This window comes from Phyllobates terribilis, unplaced genomic scaffold (assembly GCF_046119375.1).
Source record: "Phyllobates terribilis strain yellow unplaced genomic scaffold, ASM4611937v1 Scaffold_7__3_contigs__length_470593459, whole genome shotgun sequence".
In the NCBI taxonomy this organism is placed as follows: domain Eukaryota; kingdom Metazoa; phylum Chordata; class Amphibia; order Anura; family Dendrobatidae; genus Phyllobates; species Phyllobates terribilis.
The window spans coordinates 361,583,136-361,606,149 of NW_027362767.1; the positions used below are offsets into that span (position 1 = coordinate 361,583,136).

Below are 23,014 nucleotides of genomic sequence, written 5' to 3' on the forward strand. Positions count from 1 at the left end.
GATATGATGTGACATGTGGACTCAGCTGTCACTATGTTTGCAGTCTGTCGTTACTTGTAGATGACATGTCAAGGAGTCAGATGTGCTGCTGTGAACCTCTATACGGGTATCTACTATAAGACAAGATTGTGCACAAGCCTCAAGCATCGAGATAGAAAAAATAGAACAAAAAAAGTTGTTTTTTTCTGCAAGATAGATTTGATTACTGGGGGTGCACAATGTGCAGAATGGTAAAAAAAAAATAGAAAAACGGAAAACAAGCAGCACCGAACTGTGATTGTGGCCAATGTGCCAACTGTTTATTTATTTTCAACTATTAAAAGCAAAAGTCAAAACTGAAAAAAATTAAAATGTCAATATTTTTTATGGGACTAGGGTCTCATGGGTAAAGCCAAGTGCAATGCATATGAATGGCAGTACGTGGAGGTCCTACTCAGGAGCCATATGGCATCTGTACAATGGTGCACACGTTCCTTGGAATACCAAATGTACTAAAATATACAATGATAGAAACATGCTTCTACCGAAGAATAACTCCATATATGAAGCATCCTATGGAACAGTTTGGATTTGTTCATCAAGGGCCCATATGGATCAAAAGTCAGAATAGTTTCCTGTGTGGATAAGACAGTATGGATGACCCAGATGATGGTTGTCTGGATGACCAAAAACCAAAGACTTTCCCTAAAGGACTGTTTTCTTTGTTTTTGGCTGCCCTAAAGGCTGTTTGTTTGCATTTTACTTTCTGAACGGTTTATGAAGTCAATAAACCGCTATGAACATTTAAAGGAACATGCCTCCTGTGTGAGTGAGTAAAATACCTACAAGTGGCGCTCCCAGCTGACACGTGTGACTGCTATAAGAAGAACTGCATGTCTTGGGTGAAGTCTACTATAAGCCAGCAAGCATCGCCAGACAAAATGGAGGACCTGCTGAAACACCTCCCTCAGTTGCAGCAGCCGCAACCGGAGACCAACTGGCTGTGGTTATAGCACATTCAGCAGCACCAGCAGGAACAGCGGCAGCAGATTCTGGCAACCATCATCCAGGGCTGGACAAGCGCCCCAACCACAAGTCCGGCTAATGACGCCCACGTCCGGAAGGCGGTAAGACGGCCTTACAGAAAATTACCCCGCGGGATGACGTTGAGGTCTTCCTGACAGTGTTTGAAAGGGTCGCCGAGAGGGAGAAATTTCCGCAACAGCAGTGGGCAGAGGTGCTGACGCCATACCTGACAGAGGAGCCCCAGAAGGCGTACTATGACCTAGCTTTGCAAGACGCTAAGGAGTATGGCAAGCTAAAGACCGAGATACTGGTGCGCTTGGGGGTGACAATGACTGTCAGGGCACAGCGGGTCCACCGCTGGTCATATTTCCGGACAAACCACCTCGCTCCCAAATGTTTGACCTTTTGCACCTGGTCCAGAAGTGGCTGCAGCCGGAGTCCTCTACACCTGCGCAGATGGTAGAGCTGGTGGTAATGGACAGGTTTGTGCACTCCCTGCCAAGGCCCATACAGACTTCGGTTGCCCAGGGTGATCCCCGGAACGCAGATGAACTGGTCAGACTGGTTGAGAGATACCAGGGGGTTGAGGGTTCCTTGGGAAGGCAGCCCACTCAATATCTCAGTAGAGGAAATGATTCTGTGAAGATCTTGGGTCCCTAGAAGGGTCGTCCTCTGGTACATTTGCCAACTAGTCCAACCATATATAGGTTCTTTTTTTCTACTGTATGAGACCCGATATGGTTCTGTATGAAAAAGATTCAATTTAATGTATGTTGTATTTATGATTTGGAGGGGGCATAAGACTCAAGTGTTGGGGGCAATTGTCTATTATTCTAATACGCTTTGTCTCCTGCTTATCTGGGGTTCATAGCATCAGAACTGCTTCTCCAAAGTGGATGACGTGTTTACGTAAACAAACAGTTGGTCACTAACATTTTGACTAGGGATGGACAGACCCAAGAATGTTTGGGTCTGTCAGGTTCGGCTGAACTTTATAAAAAAGTTTGGTTCGGGTACCAGAATGGTAGCTGAACTTGATCCCGAACCCAAACTCCATTCAAGTTAATGAGGGGCCCGCACAGCCAGTGGTTCCCATGCGGTCCTCTGCATAACAGCGTGGGAAACAGTGGCTCTGACCGGCGGTAACCTTACTGAAGTAACCGCTGGTGACAGCGGCTTGGTATCGAGGACTGCTGTGGGTTCCCACGCTTTCACACAGTGGACAGCGTGTGAGCCAGCAGCTGTGACCGGCGATGACAAGGTTACCATCAGCCAGGCACCGGCTGATGACTACTACTGTCATCAGCATCGCCTGCTCTCGCTGATAGCAGAGAGAGCAGGTGACACTGATGAGAGTATTCATCAGCTGGCGCATGTGCATAGCAGAAGCTTTAGGCCATGGCCCCACTCTCAGTATTCGGTCAGTATTTGATCAGTATTTTTTCTCAGGAGTGGGAGCCAAAAGCAGGTGAAGAACAGGTGAGAAAAGGTATAATAGAAAGAAGTCACCAATTCTGCATTTATCACCCACTCCTTAGAAAAAATACTGACCGAATACTGACCAAATACTGATAGTGAGGCCGTGGCCTTATTGCTATCCACAGACACCGGAGACCAAGAAGATGAACGTGGATTACTTAGTGGGTTAATTTCATTAATAAATTGGTGAACGTGGGCTAGTGTGGGGGAGTCTTAAATTCAAATAAAGTTTTTTTCTGTGTGTGGGTTTATTTATTTTTACTATTGGGTTAGTAATGGGGGTATCTGACTGAAACATCTCCATTACTAACCCCAAAACAATTACCCCGATTGCCATCGCCCCATGGCAATTGGGAAGAGCTTAGGCTAAAAGCCAGAATTGGCGCATCAAAAATGATGTGCCACTTCTGGTGTGGCTGCAGGCTCATATTTGTAGGTTGGGAATGGCCCAATAACCATAGGCATTCCCAGTCTATTAATATCAGCACCCAGCTGTCTGCTTTCCCTTAGCTGGTTATTAAAAATAGGGGGGACCCCACGCCATTTTTTAAATTTATTTATTTATTACCAATAAATAAATGAAAAAAATAACACGGGGTCCCCCCTATTTTTAATAACCAGCCAAGGGAAAGCAGACAGCTGTGAGCTGGTCTTATTATTCTGGGAAGTGACCAATATTTATGGACCTTCCCAGTCTATTAATATCAGCCCACAGCTGTCTGCTTTGCTTTTGCTGGTTATTTAAAATGGGGGGAACCTAAAAAAAATACATGGGGTCCCCCCTATTTTTAATAACCAGCTAAAGCAAAGCAGACGGCTGAAGGCTGACATTATCAGGCTGGGGAGGGTCATACAGTAGATATGGGCCCCTTCCCAGGTTAATTATACCAGCCCTCAGCCGCCCCAGAAATGGCGCATCCATTCGATGGGCCAATTCTCGTGCTTAGCCTTGGCTCTTCCTGATTGTCTTGGTGCATTGGCAATTGGGGTAATAAATAGGATTGTAGGGTTGATGTCAGCTGTGTAATGTCCACTGATATCAAGCCCACGGGTTAGTAATGGAGAGTAATCTATCAGACACTCCCTTTACTAAACCAGTAAGTAAAAAGAGAAGAAAATACACAGAAAAATAATCTTTATTTGAAAAAACCTCCCCAACAATTTCCCTCTTTCCCCCATTCATTAAATACTTGGCATGGCTGTGATGAGGCCGGAAGTGCCCACACCAGAAAGCCATGATGATTGGCTGCACTGCAGCCTTTCAACAAGCTTTGTTTGGGCTGCCGTACCTGAACAGTAACATGGACTTCTATGAGAAGTCCCTGTTGGAGTCCGTGCACTGACACTTCGTGTCCAGTACGGACCCCAAACTATAGCGTTCGGGTTCGCCCATCACTAATTTTAACCTATCATACAGATCCTTCTTTTCAGGATCCTATGGACGTATGGTGGACCTGAGATAAAAATGTCTTACAATTATTGATATTAAAGAGAATCTTAGGTTTTTGCTACTACATATAAGAGCAGCAAGATGTAGAGACAGAGACCTTTATTCCAGCAATATGTCACTTACTGGGCTTATTCCTGCAGTTATGACAAAATAACAGTTTTCTCTGCTGCAGATCTAGCAGTTCTCTGAAAGCTGATCTCTGTATAACCCCGCCCACACCACTGATTGAATAGACAGTGACTGTGAAGGGAGAAGCGCACCATAGGGTAAAACCCTAATATAGGAGACAGTAAAAACAATAGGTTTGCTCACCTTGGGTTGGTATCTGAAGACACAACCACTATAAAGGTTTACATAGCCAGCTGCCGCTGCCCCGTGGCTGGGGCAAACATCCGCCAGAGGGAAAATACCAAAACAGAATAAAAACACGTTTAAAAATTGGCTGCGCTGCTGGAAAGAAGTCTCCTGCTGCGATACTCATTGGAAGGTTCTTTATTGTCCGCTACGCGTTTCAATGCCGTACTGGCATCTTTATCAAGTGTAAAAAAACCAACAGGTTACACAGACTGGTACATGGAGATATCTATAGACCAAAATGGGCGCCAAAAAGCATAGGGCACAATCCACTGAGGAACGGGGTTCAAATTCAAAAGGAGGCCTGGAAGACAGGAAAAGGAGGAAGAGAAATAAAAAAAAACCCGCTCTGAGGGCTTGGAGTTCTGGGGAGGCATGGAAGACAGAAAGAGGAAGAAGGAAACAGAGAAAAAAATGTGTGCAAAGTACAAGATATACTACCATAAAGAGTTGATAGGACAAATATGGAAACAACGTTTTCTCTCCTGCAGGTCTTTCACTTCTCTGAATGCTGAGCTCTTTATAACCCCGCCCACACTACTGATTGGCAGCTTTCTTTGTACACTGTGCATAGGCGGAAAGTTGCTAATCAATGGTGGGGGCAGGGCTATGCAGAGCTCATGAACATGGCCACATGATTACTAGTCCTCTACACTGTGTTCATAATTATTATGCAAATAATATTTTCTCAGATTTTCCCAAATTACCTATATGAATTGCAGTCATTGTAATTTTCCAGTCAAATAACTATTAGAGTACAATTGAAAGGTTTTTGTACAAACTGCCTATGATAACAGTATATTTAAAAAAAATTAAAAAACTCAAACTGCACTCAAAATGCATGTTCCAAATTATTATGCACAGGAAAGTTTTCAACCTTTGCATTTTAATAAAGAACAAAAAAATAGTCATTTTTGAAACTATAAGCATTAGCAGGTTATTACAAACTGAAATCAAACAGTTTTCAACTCAAAACTTTATTCTAGGTGATGTTACATTTGCACATAGGACCCCTTGTTCGAAAGGAGCTTCTGAACTCTCTCGTCCATTGAATTTGTCAGGTTTTGGATGGTTTCTGCTTCAATTGTTTTGCATGAGGACAGAATACCCTCCCAGAGCTGTTGCTTAGATGTGAACTGCCTCCCGCCATCATAGACACTCCTTTTGATGATGCTCCAGAGGTTCTCAATGGGGTTGAGATCAGGGGAGCATGGGGGCCACACCATAAGTTTGTCCCCTTTTATGCCCATAGCAGCCAGAGATGCAGATGTGTTATGTGCAGCATGAGACGGGTGTTATTGGTAGTATTGCTTCTTTTGTCACCAATATTCCAATTGTTGAGGTTGCCTGAATTTTGAGTGATACATTTGCAGGTAATCATTGGAAAATCTCTCATGCATTTATGACGCTATGACATAGGTGGCGCTGTTCTCCTGTTTTTGGAGGTAGCGGCGTTTCAATACCTTGGAGAAATTGTCGTTGTTATTTCCAAGGGTATAAATCTGCTGCATCACTCACTGAATGTTTTTTCTGTTTCGGTTGTTTGTAGTCACAGTCCAGGGCTATGCGTGGGTTGTCGTGCAATCCTTAGAAAACTATATTTTCAAAGTTAGGCTATTTGCACGCAGTGATCAGACACTTATCCAGTGCAATTTTTTTGGTCAACCTCTAAGGTGCCACCACAATGAAAATAATTCCAAACTGAATAAAACCTTCATACATAAAATACCTCGATAACAGTGACAAACACTTTTTTTTTCAATAATCCAGCTATACAATCGATAGTGGTTGTAAGTGCCAACTTAAGCAAAAGAAAAAAACACTGTTTTCGACGTGGAGTGAATTTTTCTAGATAAGCTTGTACATGCTGATATTGGCCCTTTTAAAAAATTACCGGTACAAACATTTTTGAATACTCCTAAACAAGGAACTTTTCCTTGTTTCCACTGCCCACAGTGTGGAAACTTACAAAAGGGTGACACTTTTTTTCACCTCCATGCGGGTGAGGGGATTAAAATTCGGGGTTTTCACACTTGCGACACTTCGTATGTCGTATATGCAATCAAGTGTCTATGCGGTCTCGTATATATGTTGGGGAGACTACCAAGCATATACGAGACTGCATCTCACAACATAAGCCTAGTATACGTTCTTGGAAAACATACCTTCCTCTGCCATACTGTTTTAATATAAAAAAAAACACACAATTGCTCAATTACAGTTCCAAGTGTTGGAACATGTTCCCTTACGAGGAGAGGTGGGAACAGAATCAAGACTCTCAAAAATCGTGAATCCTTCTGGATTCACAGGTTGGACACCCTGGATCCTAGGGGATTAAACAGAGAGTATGAAGTACTTAGCTTTATTTAAAATATATTATTAATACTCCTGTTCTTTATTCTTATTTTCCAGACCCATGCCACATGATTCTCCTATGGATGGGCTTGGTGGCACATACTTATCCGGTGGTCTGTATTTTTCCTCACCCTTTAGTTATTATTGTATATCTTTTCGATATACAGTGGGTACGGAAAGTATTCAGACCCCTTTAAATTTTTCACTCTTTGTTTCATTGCAGCCATTTGGTAAATTCTAAAAAGTTCATTTTTTTTCTCTGCATCCCATCTTGACTAGTGTTGAGCCACCCCCGTAGTGTTCGAGTTCGGTTCGTCGAACACCCGTGTGTTCGCCGAACTGTTCGTCGAACTGTTCGTCGAACACCTTCGAACACCGTTAAAACCAATGGCAGGCAAACAAAAACACATAGAAACACATAGAAAACACCTTCAAAGGTGTCCAAAAGCTGACAAACTGCTCAGAAGACACAACTAACACATGGAAAAGTGACAAGTACATATAGTCATGCGAAAAGAAAAGAGGTGGAGGAGTAAAAGGAGGGGGAGACACAGATATAGGCATGTCATGCCCTTCTAAAATCCAAAAAGTGAGAAGTCAACACGCTCAGTCCGCTTCTGCCCGTGCCACCTCCGTGTCGCCGGGTTTGTGCCAGAGCCGCGGTGAACCCTGATGGCCAGCCCCCCTCTCCCAATACTGGTGCCTGTCCGCTGGTGGGTCGAGCGAGCCCCCCTGTGGTGGAGGCAGCTCTAAGCTTTTTAATTTAAATTGTCTCTCTAATTTGAATAAATACACTTTAAATCCATTTACAAGGATCTATTGGAGGGCAAGTCTCATGCCAGCAGCCGCATAATTCCAGCTCCAGTAGCGTCCACTAAAGCTGCTGCAGTTAAAAAGCTTTTATAAGGATCGAGCTCGGCTGTCCACCGCAAGGCATCCTACTGCCAGTCCGAGCCCCTATGCCTTGGGGTGCCTCCTGATGCTCTTCACTGAGTATCCCGTGGTCCCGAAGCATTTCCTTTGAAAAAATGAAGTGTCCAAACTACAGGTGGTGTAGCTTGCTTAACAGCCGGGATAATCCGCTGACTAGCAGACCCTGCTACTAGGCACAAAGTATTTCCTGGGCTAGATGCAGTTAAAAATTTGTAATTAGATACTGTCGTTGGATGCTGAGAAAGCATTCCATAGAGTCTCCTGGCACGCCATATATGATTCTCTTAAAAAGCTTGGGGTAGGGGTCTAGGGGACCCTTTTATAGCCAAAATCACGGCCCTGTATCGCAATACGTCACCTAGGCTGAAGATAAATGGAACTGTAGCACCCTGAGGGCTCGGTTGCTACAGAGGTATTGCACCTCACCCAAAGGTGTGATATCTCACTCTCAGGTAAGGATGTAGTGTGGATCAGGACCCGACACCTGCATGCATTACACCACATTGCCGTGGGGCAGGGCGACCAATATGCCCCTGAGATGGGCACGACAGTCCCTGTCCCTGGCTGGAGTGGGGGGAGGGAACATTGAGGAAGGGGAACCCTGTAGTGCAGGAGCAGGGAGGAAGCAGTTCCTGGGTGCATTGAGAAGGGAGTATAAAAGGTGGGCACCATCTTAGTTCAGTGCAAAGAAGTCTGAGCAGAAGTGGCAGGGAGCAGGGGCTCTGCATGAGCTCTGCTCCGGAGGCGGGCCTAGTAACAGAGGCCCAGGCCTGGAAGAGGGAGAAGGAAGGAAGAGGAGCGGAGAAGGCTCCAGGAACGAGGAACGAAGGGATCTCAGGGGTGCGGACGGGCGAGTCGCCACCGCACGCCCGAATCCACCTGCGTGGAGGGGTCAGGCCAAAGGGGGAGACCGGTCCCCGAAACTAGTGGAGGCAGGAAACGACCCTCAGCTAGAAACAGGAGGCTGTGACATTTTATGTGGCGCAGCCCCTCGCTACACCCGCTAGGAAGGCACCACATAGGGTCAGGGAAACTGGCGCCAAGTTTACCAAGAGGAGGCCCGAGGCAGCCGGACAGAAGGGTTGGTAAGAAAGGCCAGACAAAGGACACACAAAGGGGGTCCTGTGAAGCACTCCAAAGTTATCTGGGAGTTGTCTGAGCCCCTCACCTGGTGAGCACAGTACGATGTGGGCAGCCGTTACCTGGAGACGTGGTCTGGATAATAAGAACTGTGAGTAAAGGCCCTGGACTGCATCACTGACTCCGTGTCATTACTGCTGCTGCCCTGCACCATCACCCCCATCCTCCGCATACACTGCCCTGAGGCTATACTCCTCCCGTGGGGAGTTATGCTACGCTCTGCTGCACCCACAACACCAGCCTCAGCGGTCTGCCCTGGAGCGGCGGTTCACTCTGACCGCAATCCACGGGTGGCGTAGTCGGACATTTAAACATCAAAACCACATAAATAGTTCCGCCACTGGTTTGACCGCCCTGAGCCACAGAACCGGGTTGCCGCCACGGAGACTACAACCACCAGCATCCACCAAAAAGGGTCCGGCTCCGGGTGTCCCAAGGCCCAGGGGGCGCGTCAGAACATTTTCATCACCTTTCACAATCACCAATGGGACAAGGCAGGGATGTTCTCTGTCCCCTCTCTTATACATCCTAGTGACGGAGCACCTGCTCTCATCAATTCGCCATAACCCCAATATTAGGTGGATTGAGGTGGGAGGCACCGAGTACAAGTGCTCTCTATTTGCTGATGATGTCCTAGTATATATCACTCAATCACATATATCCATCCATGCTGTTATGGCTGAAATAGATCACTTTGTTACATGGTCAAATTTTAAAATCAATGCAGCGAAGTCTGAGGCCCTCAATGTCTCCCTCCCCAAATCCATATAGGATTCCATCCAGTCCAACTTTCCCTTTGCCTGGCCCTCACAGGGTATCAAATACTTAGGAATTCCTATTCATAGAGACCTCTCCCATCTATGTTATCTTAATTTTGGGCCCTTTATTGAACAACTCCATACAGACCACGGTTGGCAAGTTAGAACTGTAAGATTCACTACGTGAACCACTGGTGTTTTGTGGAAAAGCACATGTACACTGTGTTCCAAATTATTATGCAAAAAGTGTTTAGGAGTGATAAGGGAAGAATTTGTTTGTTTGTCAGTTAAACTCATTGATGGTGATGTGTGTCAGGGCTCTTTATATCACTGTAAGCAATTGCAGACACCTGTGCTAATTAGTTTGGCAGGTGTGTCCAATGAAAGGCAAGACTACTTAAGAAGGCTGTCTCACATTATTAAGCAGCCTACATTTTCTGCCAAAATGGGAAAGAAAAAGGATGTGTCGGCTGCTGAGAAGCAACAAATTGTGGAGTGTTTAGGTCGAGGCATGACTACAATCAACATTGTGCGATGATCAGGATGAAGTGTCTTGGCAATCAAGAAGTATGTAGCTGATTCACAGTACACACGTGTGCGTGCTGATAAGGGCAAATTGAGGACTCTTTCCTACAGGCAATTACGTCAGGTTGAAAGAGCAGCGGCAAAAAAGCCTTGTCATAGCAGCAGACAAGTTTTTGATGCTGCTTGTGCCTCCAACGTCCCCCGAACAACAAGATGCAGGGTCCTTCAGAGGTTTGCAGCTGTGCATACGCCATCCTGTCGACCTCCTCTATCCACTTCACACAAGCAGAAACGGCTCCAGTGGGCCAAACATTACATGAAGACTGATTTCAAAACTGTTTTGTTCACGGATGAGTGCCGTGCAGCGCTCGATGGTCCAGATGGATGGAGTGGAGGATGGCTGGTTGATGGACACCCCACGCAAACACGGCTACAGCGCCAACAAGGAGGAGGTGGAGTAATGTTTTGGGCTGGAATCATGGGGAGAGAGATTGTCGGCCCCTTTAGGATCCCTGAAGGCGCTAAAGATGAACTCCATAATGTATGTGGATTTTCTCAAACAGCACTTCCTGCCATGGTTCAAGAAGAAGAACCGTGTATTTCACAGCAAGATCATTTTTCTGCATGATAATGCACCATCTCATGCTGCACATAAAACATCTGCATCTCTGGCTGATATGGGCATAAAAGGGGACAAACTTATGGTGTGACCCCCATGCTCCCCTGACCTCTACCCATTCAGAACCTTTGGAGCATCATTAAAAGGAGTGTCTATGATGGCGGGAGGCAGTTCACATCTAAGCAACAGCTCTGGGAGGGTATTCTGTCCTCATGCAAAACAATTGAAGCAGAAACCATCCAAAACCTGACAAATTCAATGGACGAGAGAGTTCAGAAGCTCCTTTCGAACAAGGGGTCCTATGTGCAAATGTAACATCACCTAGAATAAAGTTTTGAGTTGAAAACTGTTTGATTTCAGTTTCTAACAACCTGCTAATGCTTATAATTTCAAAAATGACCATTTTTTTGGTCTTTATTAAAATGAAAAGGTTGATCGAAAAGTTTGGGGGATCTAAGAGTGTGGCAACCCAGTAGTCATGATTACTTCGAATTCTGACAATATGAGGGTCATGCTGCAGGTAGTGCAGCAAGAAGGCACTTATGTGTCTTGCGCATCTCGGAGCCCCAAAATTATTTTCCGGGCTAGATGCAGCTAAAAATTATTATTAATTTTAAATCTGGTGAAGCTTTAGTATAGATGGCCTAATAGGATCAGTGCTGCACACTGCTACAAAGCCCAAATTATTTTCCAGCCAAGATACAGATAAACATGATTAGTAATTTGAAAGCTTAAAACGGTTGGTAGGGTGATTTTAACCAATCATCAAGCTTTTACTCTCCCCAGGATGACACAGGGGTAGAAAAGTCGTTTCGGATCCATGATTTGTTCATCTTTATGAACGTGAGTCTGTCTACATTATCAGTGGAGAGCCGCGTGCGCTTATCTGTCAGCACACCACCAGCAGCGCTGAACACACGTTCAGACAGAACGCTGGCTGCGGGGCATGACAAGATCTCCAAGGCGTAAGTGGCTAGCTCTGGCCATTTATCCAGATTGGAAGCCCAAAAAGAGCAAGGGTCCAGTGACACAGTCGTGGCTTCAATGTTTACTTGGAGATACTCCTGTACCATCGTCTCTAGGCGTTGACTATGTGTCAGACTTCTTGTCTCCTGTGGCCTTGCAAAGGATGAGCTAAAAAAGTGGTGAAATGATTCCGCAAAATTGATGTTACCAGCAGATACTGTGGTTCTGTTACGGTTTGAGTGCTGAACATTTGACGGTCCCACGGTTGGCAAGTTGGAACTGTGAGATTCACTACGTGCACCACTGGTATTTTGTGGAAAAGCACATGTAAGATTCTGCAACAGTCTCTGCTGATACTCCTGCATGCGTGCATCCCTTTCTATGGCAGGAATAATTTCTGAAAATTTACTTTTGTACCGGGGATCTAACAGTGTGGCAACCCAGTAGTCAGGATTATTTCTAATTCTCACAATTCGAAGGTCATGTTGCAGGTAGTGCAGCAAGAAGGCACTCATGTGTGTTGCGCATCCAGGAGCACCAAGTCCCTGTTGTGTTGGTGGCGAGGTAACAATCATGCTTCCTTCCTCTGTCCTCTCCCCCCAACCTCGCACAACAGAAATGTGATCAAGGTCTCCCTCATCTGATGAGTCTTCCATCAGTTCGTCCTCCACTTCTTCCTGGGCTCCTGCACCTTCCTCACTAGTTTGGCTGCTACCATGCGCCCTGGTAAAACCATCTCCCCCACCCTCACATGCCTGCCGCCTTGGTGCTGCCGACCGTCTGGACCTTGCAGATGTTAGCCCTTCCGCATACAACTCCTCCTCCTCTACTTCCTCCACCTCCTCTTGTGCCACCACCTGACTCCGAATTCTGTTTAACATGTGCTCCAGCATGTAAATCACCGGAATAGTCATGCTGATAATGGCATCGTCAGCACTAAACATCTTCGTCGCCATTTCAAAACTGTGCAGAAGGGTGCATAGGTCCCTGATCTGAGACCACTCCTCCAGCGTGATTTGCCCCACCTCTGGATCTCGTTGGCCCAGGCTATACGTCAGAACGTATTGCACCAGGGCTTGTCGGTGCTGCCACAGTCGCTGCAACATGTGCAGAGTTGAATTCCACCGGGTAGGCACATCGCATTTTAGCCGGTGAAGTGGCAGGCCCAACGACTTCTGTAGAGATGTAAGTCGCTGAGCTGCGGGATGCGAACGGCGAAAGTGAGCACACAGCGACCGTGCCCTCTGCAGAAGGCCATCTAGTCTGGGATAGTGGGCTAAAAATTGCTGGACAACCAGGTTCAACACGTGAGCCATACAAGGCACGTGTGTGACATTGCCCCGGCGAAGGGCCGCACCCAGGTTTGCAGCATTGTCGCACACGGCCTTCCCTGGTTTCAGGTCCAGTGGAGACAACCATTCATGAAATTGGTTCTCCAGAGCTGACCACAACTCCTCAGCTCTGTGACTCACATTTCCCAGACATTTCAATGTAAAAACCGCCTGATGACGTTGAGCCCTACTGCCAGCATAGTAAGGAGGTGTGCAGGATCCCTTCTGCGCAGTTAGAAAGCTTGTGGCATGACCAGACAGGCTTTGGGTGCAGGTGGAAGACCGAGAGGAGGTTGAGGAGGCAGAAGCAGTGGAGGAACTTTGACATAAAGAGGATTGACGCACAACTCGTGGGGACGGCAAGACTTGGACAGCAGCCCCTTGTCCTGCTGTCACCATAGTTACCCAGTGCCCAGTCAGCGACATGTAACGCCCCTGTCCATGCCTACTCGTCCAAGTGTCTGTGGTGAAATGCACCCTGTCACACACAGAGTTTCTCAAAGAAGCGGTGATGTTGTGTGCGACATGCTGGTGGAGCGCAGGCACACCTTTCTTTGAGAAGTAGTGCCGACTGGGCATCTGGTACTGGGGCACTGCGACGGACATAAGGTCTCGAAAATCCTCTGTGTGCACCAGGCGGAAAGGCAGCATTTCTGTAGCCAAGAACTTGCAGATGGTGAAATTCAACCTCTTAGCTTTCTCATGGCTAGGAGGAAATGGTCTTTTACTTGTCCACATCTGAGGGACCGAGGGCTGGCTATTGTGCTTAGACGGGGTTGATAAGGGTGTCCCCGGCAAACTGCCGGTCTGTGAGGAAGATGCAGGCGGACATGTTAGGTTGCCTTGATCCAAAGGTGGTGCTATCGATGTCGGACAGCGCTCAACACCAGCTGGTGTTACCACCTCCAAAGAAAATGATGACCTGCCAATCACGCTGGCTGTTGCGGGTAAAGATGTGGCAGGTCTGCGCCCCAAAACAGGTGTGACTGCTGTCCCCCCAGTCACAGAGGATGAAGAGGCCGCGGATGCACAAGATATGGCAGACGGTGGTTGGCCCGGCCGGCTAGGCCGCATTGTAGCACACTGAGCTTCCCACTGCAACTTATGCTTCATGTCCATGTGCCGGTTCATGCATGAAGTACTCAAACTATGTATTTTTTGGCCTCTACTTAGCTTTTGCTGACAAATGTTACAGATAACACGAGTTGGGTCATCTTTATCGATCTGAAAAAATGCCCAGGCTATGCAAGGCTTAGCACCCATGCGACCTGAAGAGCCACCACGACTTGTGGTGAGAGGCAGAGTTGTGTTTGAGGATGCAGTTGTTGACGTGCTTCCAGTACTACGTCTCTGTCCAGGAAGGCGCAACCTGACCTCGTCGTCACTAGCATCTTCCTCCACCTCCTCTGCTGACCTCATCTCTTGGCTGACTGTGGGTTGACAGTAAGTGGGATCTCCAACCTCATCATCATCACCCTGTGCGTTATCACACCCGTCGTCCTCAGAGCCAACCTGTTCCTGCCCTGACAAAAAACTAAAGTTGTCGCTCCAATCAGGTATTTGAGTCTTATCATCGTCTTCCTCATTGTCTCCACCAACAGGAGTTACAGTTTGGGAATGAGGGTCTACATTATGGTCAGAACCTTCTGCGTCTGGTCCTGGATCCGACTCATAAAGATTCTGGGCATCAGTGCAGATCATTTCCTCGTCTGGATTCACAGAAGCGCTGGAGTTGACCTCTGATTCCCAGGCTATAGTATGAGTAAACAGCTCTGCAGACTCAACCATCTGTTCTACCTCATACTCAGACGGGCAGCTGGAGATTTGGGAGCTGTGAGGAAGCAAGTGCGATTGGGGTGACACCTTTGAGGACTGGAGTATTTGTGATGTTGAAGTTGATGTGGAGGAGAGCCCACTTAAAGGAGCACTTGATATCCGTTGAAGCACCTGCTGTTTTTGTGCCTCATCTGGAATTTGTAGCGATTGGCGTGGCCGTAAGAAAGGGATCTTATCACATTGTCCGCTAAAAGAAGTAGACATTTTAGTTTGGCTGGAAGATGGTCTTTCTTCTGCAGATGTTACTGTTGCTTTAACACCTACCCCACGGACACAACCTTTTTTCCCCTTCCCAACACGCCTATTCCCCTTTCCACCAGCAGCAGGCCTTTTTCCACTCATTTTGGTGGTTAACTAATTAACAACTCTGGAGTTGTTTGCACAAAAAAACAATGGATGGGAACCGAGCAGAGCTGAGTGGCCAAACTGTGGTATTAGGCCAAAACTATTGGCTGGGTTAGATGCAGAAAAAAATTATATTCAATTTGCAACCTGATGGAGGTCAGTATAGATGGACTAATAGAGAAAGTCCCACACACTGCTAGAAGGCCAAATATTTTTTCAGAGCTAGATGCAGATAAAAATTATTTTTAATTTGCAACCTGATGGAGGTCAGTATAGATGGACTAATAGAGAAAGTCCCACACACTGCTAGAAGGCCAAATATTTTTTCAGAGGTAGATGCAGAAAAAAATATATTCAGTTTGCAACCTGATGGAGGTCTGTATAGATGGATTAATAGAACAAGTCCCACACACAGCTAGAAGCCCAATATTTTTTCAGAGGTAGATGCAGAAAAAAATATATTCAGTTTGCAACCTGACGGAGGTCAGTATAGATGGACTAATACAACAAGTCCCACACACAGCTAGAAGCCCAATATTTTTTCAGAGGTAGATGCAGAAAAAAATATATTCAGTTTGCAACCTGATGGAGGTCTGTATAGATGGATTAATAGAACAAGTCCCACAGTATAGATGGACTAATAGAATGATGCTATGCCCAAAAGATTTTACTTCACTAGGTGCAGTAAAAAAATTGGTATTCTATACACAGGTGGTATATCTTGCAACACAGATAGGCTACTCCACTGACTAACACACTCTGCAATAGGCCAAAAAGGATTAGCTTTGCTAGATTCAGCCAAATGCTGTGAAAAAAACTTGCACAGCACTGGCACAGACCTGCCTGGCAAAAACTGATAGGAACTGATGTAACCTAGTCCTGAAAAGGACTCCAATTACAATTAGTCTTTACTCCCACAATCTATCTATTTAAGAGCACAGACCTGCCTGATAAAAGTCGTAGGAAATGCTGTAACCTAGTCCTTAAAAGGACTGCAATCACAACTATTCCCTACTCCCAAGCTATCTGTAGATTTGTGCGAAAATTGGCTTGAAATTAACAAGGTATAGCGCACACAGCAACAGCGGTGCCGTCTAACACGCAGCTGCAGCAGTGAGAAAATGGTGGCGACGGGGAAAATGGCTTGGTCTTATAGGGCAAGGACATGTGACATACACTGCCTTGCTTGTGTGAAAAAAAGCACTTCGCTCCGTGTGTGCGCTGCTGATAGGCTGACAGATTGCACCTCCCCACTGTAAATGCGGGAAAGAGAAAAAAAAAATGGAGATCTTCATTGTTCCTGCAGAGATTCATCCCCTGCCCCTCCCCCCACCCCGCTGTACACTCAAACTGCGTATTAACATTAATTTTCATCATTACTGAGAAAAAATCCAGTTATGATTTTGGTGCACGAACAGTTATCGAACATAACCTCGAACAGCCGAATTTTTCTCAAATTGTTCGTGTTCGCCGAACGGCTCGAACACCGCCCAAAACAGCTCGAATTTGAGATTGGCGAACAGTTCGAGTAGAACAATGCTCATCTCTAATCTTGACTAAAAAAAAAAACAAATGTAGAAATTTTTGCAAATATATTAAAAAAGAAAAACTGAAATATCACATGGTCATAAGTATTCAGACCCTTTGGTCAGTATTGAGTAGAAGCCCCCTTTTGAGCTAGCCAGCCATGAGTCTTCTTGGGAATGATGCAACAAGTTTTTCACACCTTGATTTGGGGATCCTCTGCCATTCTTCCTTGCAGATCCTCTCCATCAGGTTGGAATGTGAATGTTGGTGGACAGCCATTTTCAGGTCTCTCCAGAGATGCTCAATTGGGTTTAGGTCAGGGCTCTGGCTGGGCCAGTCAAGAATGGTCACAGAGTTGTTCTGAAGCCACTCCTTTGTTATTTTAGCTGTGTGCTTAGGGTCATTTTCTTGTTAGAAGGTGAACCTTCGGCGAAGTCTGAGTTCCAGAGCACTCTGGAAGAGGTTTTCATCCAGGATATCTCTGTACTTGGCCGCATTCATGTTTCCTTCAATTGCAACCAGTTGTTCCGTCCCTGCAGCTGAAAAACACCCCCATAGCATGATGCTGCCACCACCATGTTTCACTGTTGGGATTGTATTGGGCAGGTGATGAGCAGTGCCTGGCTTTCTCTACACATACCGCTCAAAATTATCACCAAAAAGTTCTATCTTCATGTCATCAGACCAGAGAATCTTATTTCTCATAGTCTGGGAGTCCTTCATGTGTTTTTGAGCAAACTCTATGCAGGCTTTCATATGTCTTGCACTGAGGAGAGGCTTCCGTCGGGCCACTCTGCCATAACGGCCCGACTGGTGGAGGGATGCAGTGATAGTTGACTTTTTGGAACTTTCTCCCATCTCCCTACTGCATCTCTGGAGCTCAGCCACAGTGATCTTGGGGTTCTTCTTTACCTCTCCCACCAAGGCTCTTCTCCCACGATTGCTCAGTTTGGCTGGACGGCCAGGTCTAGGAAGACTTCGGGTGGTCCTAAACTTCTTCCATTTAAGGATTAAGGAGGCCAGTGTGCTCTTAGGAACCTTGAGTAATGCAGAAATTCTTTTGTAACCTTGTCCAGATCTGTGCCTTGCCACAATTCTGTCTCTGAGCTCCTTGGGCAGTTCCTTTGAGCTCATGATTCTCATTTGGTCTGACATGCACTGTGAGCTGTGAGGTCTTATATAGACAGGTGTGTGCCTTTCCAAATCAAGTCCTATCAGTTTAATTGAACACAGCTGGACACCAATAAAGGAGTAGAACCATCTCAAGGAGGATCACAAGGAAATGGACAGCATGTGACTTAAATATAAGTGTCTGAGCAAAGGGTCTGAATACTTATGACCATGTGATATTTCAGTTTTTCTTTTTTTATAAATTTACAAAAATTTCTACATTTCTGTTTTTTTTCAGTCAAGATGCGGTGCAGAGTGTACTTTAATGAGGAAACAATTAACTTTTTAAAATTTACCAAATGGCTGCAATGAAACAAAGAGTGAAAAATTTAAAGGGGTCTGAATACTTTTTGTACCCACTGTATTCCTGGATTTATATAATCTGGGTAGAATCCTATCTACTGTCCTGACTTCTCTTCTGGACTTATATCCAGCCTACAGTTATATGAAAAAGTTTGGGCACCCCTATTAATCTTAAGCTTAATGTTTTATAAAAATTGGTGTTTTTGCAACAGCTATTTCAGTTTGATATATGTAATAACTGTTGGACACAGTAATGTTTCTGCCTTGAAATGAGGTTTATTGTACTAACAGAAAATGTGCAATCTGCATTCAAACAAAATTTGACAGGTGCATAAGTATTGGCACCTCACCAGAAAAGTGACATTAATATTTAGTAGATCCTCCTTTTGCAAAAATAACAGCCTCTAGTCGCTTCCTGTAGCTTTTAATGAGTTCCTGGATCCTGGATGAAGGTATTTTTGACCATTCCTCTTTACAAAACAATTCCAGTTCAGTTAAGTTTGATGGTCGCCGAGCATGGACAGCCCTCTTCAAATGATCCCACAGATGTTCAATGATATTCAGGTCTTGGGACTGGGATGGCCATTCCAGAACATTGTAATTGTTCCTCTGCATGAATGCCTGAGTAGATTTGGAGCGGTGTTTTGGATCATTCTCTTGCTGAAAGATCCATCCCCTGTGTAACTTCAACTTTATCACTGATTCTTGAACATTATTGTCAAGAATCTGCTGATACTGAGTGGAATCCATGCGTCCCTCAACTTTAACAAGATTCCCGGTGCCGGCATTGGCCCCACAGCCCCAAAGCATGATTGAACCTCCACCAAATTTTACTGTGGGTAGCAAGTGTTTTTCTTGGAATGCTGTGTTTTTTTGCTGCCATGCATAACGCCTTTTTGTATGACCAAACAACTCAATCTTGGTTTCATCAGTCCACAGGACCTTCTTCCAAAAAGAAATTGGCTTCTCCAAATGTGCTTTTGCATACCTCAGCCGACTCTGTTTGTGGCGTGCTTGCAGAAACGGCTTCTTTCGCATCACTCTCCCATACAGCTTCTCCTTGTGCAAAGTGCGTTGTATAGTTGACCGATGCACAGTGACACCATCTGCAGCAAGTTGATGCTGCAGCTTTCTGGAGGTGGTCTGAGGATTGTCCTTGACTGATCTCACCATTCTTCTTCTCTGCCTTTCTGATGTTTTTCTTGGCCTGCCACTTCTGGCCTTAACAAGAACTGTCCCTGTGTTCTTCCATTTCCTTACTATGTTCCTCACAGTGGAAACTGACAGGTTAAATCTCTGAGACAGCTTTTTGTATCCTTCCCCTGAACAACTATGTTGAATAATCTTTGTTTTCAGATCATTTGACAGTTGCTTTGAAGAGCCCATGATGCCACTCTTCAGAAGAGATTCAAACAGGAGAACAACTTGCAAGTGGCCACTTTAAGTAGCTTTTCTCATGATTGCATACACCTGGCTATGAAGTTCAAAGCTCAATGAGGTTACAAAACCAAAAAAGTGCTTTATTAAGTCAGTAAAAAGTAGGTAGGAGTATTTAAAACAAGAAAATGATAAGGGTGCCCATACTTATGCACCTGTCAAATTTTGTTTAGATGCAGATTGCACATTTTCTGTTAGTACAATAAACCTCATTTCAAGGCAGAAACATTACTGTGTCCAACAGTTATTACATATATCAAACTGAAATAGCTGTTGCAAAAACACCAATTTTAAGAAAACATTAAGCTTAAGATTAATAGGGGTGCCCAAACTTTTTCATATAACTGTATAAGGTCCCATCTTGCCCATCCTCTTTATCCTATTAGATCCTACTTCACCCTTTTTTTCACTCCCTTCTCCTTTTAATTTTGTCTTTTTTTGTTCCTCTGTGCGATCGGAATTTCCAGTGACACGTATATCCTGACACACTGAAACGCACACTGGAACGCATACCTTATTTCCGGTGAAGCGCAGGTCAACCCGAAGCGCGTCACTCAGAGGTAGCGCCACACACATGTAGACACAGCATCACCGCTATATAATGGCCTCATTGCCCACAATCAGGTACCGTCTTTTCCACAGCACGCAGGTGTTTCTTCTCCTTGGGCGTCATTCTCTGGGTAAATAGCTATGTATCATGGTATTTACTGGATTTGATTAGATGCTTAGCTTTCTGATGCATCGCTTTCTGATGCTTCATCTATATGTTTATACTCATGGTTTTCTTTTCCTTTTTCCTTTTTAGTCCTCCACTAAGTAACACATACTGTACCTTAAGGACGTATGGGTAATGATCGTCCAATTTTCTTGTTTTGACTTCACCAAATATTCCCCTTTCTCTTGATTGACAATAGCATGCTGTGTACTTACATGCTCTCTGTTAGCTCTGGGGACTTGATCAGGGCCAGACTGGGTCAAAAAAGCAGCCCTGCCACACAAACCCCACCAGCCCACATACTATGAGGGTATGTGCACACGGTCGGTATACTTTATGCTGCGTCTCAAGCGCTGTGGTCTGGAAAGACGCGCCACATATCCGTGTCCGTGGGTGATCTGCAGGTGCACGGAGACGCATAGTGGGCATGGGATTTCTACAAATCCCATCCACTTTGCTGTAACATCTGACCGCTGTGGACTGCACGCAGCACAAGTGCGCTGTGTGCAATCCACAGCAATTACTGATCGTGTGCACGCACCCTAACACTCATTACCCCCGATCAGTGAATTTTGCTTTACTTTGTCGTGCCCCTCACTCTCCTTAAAGGAGTTATTTGAAGAGCCGCATGTGAATGGCGCCACAGTGCGTATGATCGGCCACAGCTCCTTTTACATGGTGCTCTACAGAGCTCCGATTCTCAGGATCATGGGGGTCCCAACAGTTGGATCTCCAGCGATTGGACAGTTATCCCCTATCCAGAGGAGAGGGGATTACTTGGGATAATCAATTTAAACAGATTTACCTTCCAATATTTATTTTTATTTGGCCATAGTATTATTGAAAATACTAAACCAATATTAACACCTCTCTGACAACAGGACTGGAGAAGTGGTACTGTGCAGTGTATATATACAGGACAGGAGAAGTGGTACTGTGCAGTGTATATATACAGGACAGGAGAAGTGGTACTGTGCAGTGTATATATACAGGACAGGAGAAGTGGTACTATGCAGTGTATATACAGGACAGGAGAAGTGGTGCTGGGCAGTGTATATACAGGACAGGAGAAGTGGTACTGTGCAGTGTATATATACAGGACAGGAGAAGTGGTACTGTGCAGTGTATATATACAGGACAGGAGAAGTGGTACTGTGCAGTGTATATACAGGACAGGAGAAGTGGTACTGTGCAGTATATACACTACCGTTCAAAAGTTTGGGGTCACCCAGACAATTTTTTTGTGTTTTCCATGAAACCTCACACTTTTATTTATCAAATAAGTTGCAAAATGATTAGAAAATATAGTCCAGACATTGACAAGGTTAGAAATAATGATTTTTAGTAGAAAGAATAATTTTCTGCTTCAAACTTTGCTTTCGTCAAAGAATGCTCCCTTTGCAGCAATTCCAGCATTGCAGACCTTTGGCATTCTAGCTGTTAATTTGCTGAGATAATCTTGAGAAATTTCCCCCCATGCTTCCTGAAGCCCCTCCCATAAGTTGGATTGGCTTGATGGGCACTTTTTGTGTACCATATGGTCAAGCTGCTCCCACAACATCTTAATGGGGTTGAGATCTGGTGACTGTGATGGCCACTCCATTACAGATAGAATACCAGCTGCCTGCTTCTTCCCTAAATAGTTTATTCATGATTTGGAGGTGTGCTTTGGGTCATTGTCCTGTTGTAGGATGAAATTGGCTCCAATCAAGCACTGTCCACAGGGTATGGCATGGCGTTCCAAAATGGAGTGATAGCCTTCCTTATTCAAAATCCCATTTACCTTGTACAAATCTCCAACTTTACAAGCACCAAAGCAACCCCAGACCATCACATTACCTCCACCATGCTTGACAGATGGCATCAGGCACTCTTCCAGCATCTTTTCAGTTATTCTGCGTCTCACAAATGTTCTTCTGTGTGATCCAAACACCTCAAACTTTGATTTGTCTGTCCATAAAACTTTTTTCCAATCTTCCTCTGTCCAATGTCTGTGTTCTTTTGCCCATATTGATCTTTTCCTTTTATTAGCCAGTCTCAGATATGGCATTTTCTTTGCCACTTTGCCCTGAATGCCAGCATCCCAGACTCGCCTCCTCACTGTAGACGTTGACATTGGCGTTTTGCGTGTACTATTTAATGAAGCTGCCAGTTGAGGAGCTGTGAGGCTTCGATTTCTCACACTAGAGACTCTAATGTACTTGTCTTGTTGCTCAGTTGTGCAGCGGGGCCTCCCACTTCTCTTTCTACTCTGGTTACAGCCTGTTTGTGCTCTCCTCTGAAGGGAGTAGTACACACCGTTGTAGGAAATCTTCAGTTTCTTGGCAAATTCTCGCATGGAATAGCCTTCATTTCTAAGAACAAGAATAGACTGTCGAGTTTCACATGAAAGCTCTTTTTCTGGCCATTTTGAGAGTTTCATAGAACAAACAAATGTAATGCTCCAGATTCTCAACTAGCTCAAAGGAAGGTCAATTTTATAGCTTCTCAAATCAGCCAAACCGTTTTCAGCTGGGCTAACATACTTGTGCAAGGGTTTTCTATGGTTTTCTAAACATCCATTAGCTTCTTACACAGTTAGCAAACACAACGTACCATTAAAACACTGGAGTGGTGGTTGTTGGAAATGGGCCTCTATACACTTATGTAGATATTGCAAAAAAACAAGACGTTTGTAGCTAGAATAGTAATTTACCACATTAACAATGTATAGAGTGTATTTCTGATTCATTTAATGTTAGCTTCATTGAAAAAAAATGTGCTTTT

At 45.0% G+C, this 23,014-nt stretch overlaps 1 long non-coding RNA gene across 1 annotated transcript in view; it reads right to left on the bottom strand.

The window, feature by feature from the left end:
• Positions 1–23,014, bottom strand: part of LOC141154837 (uncharacterized) — a 78,291-nt gene that overhangs the window by 7,966 nt on the left and 47,311 nt on the right. The gene's annotated exons all lie outside the window — the stretch shown is intronic.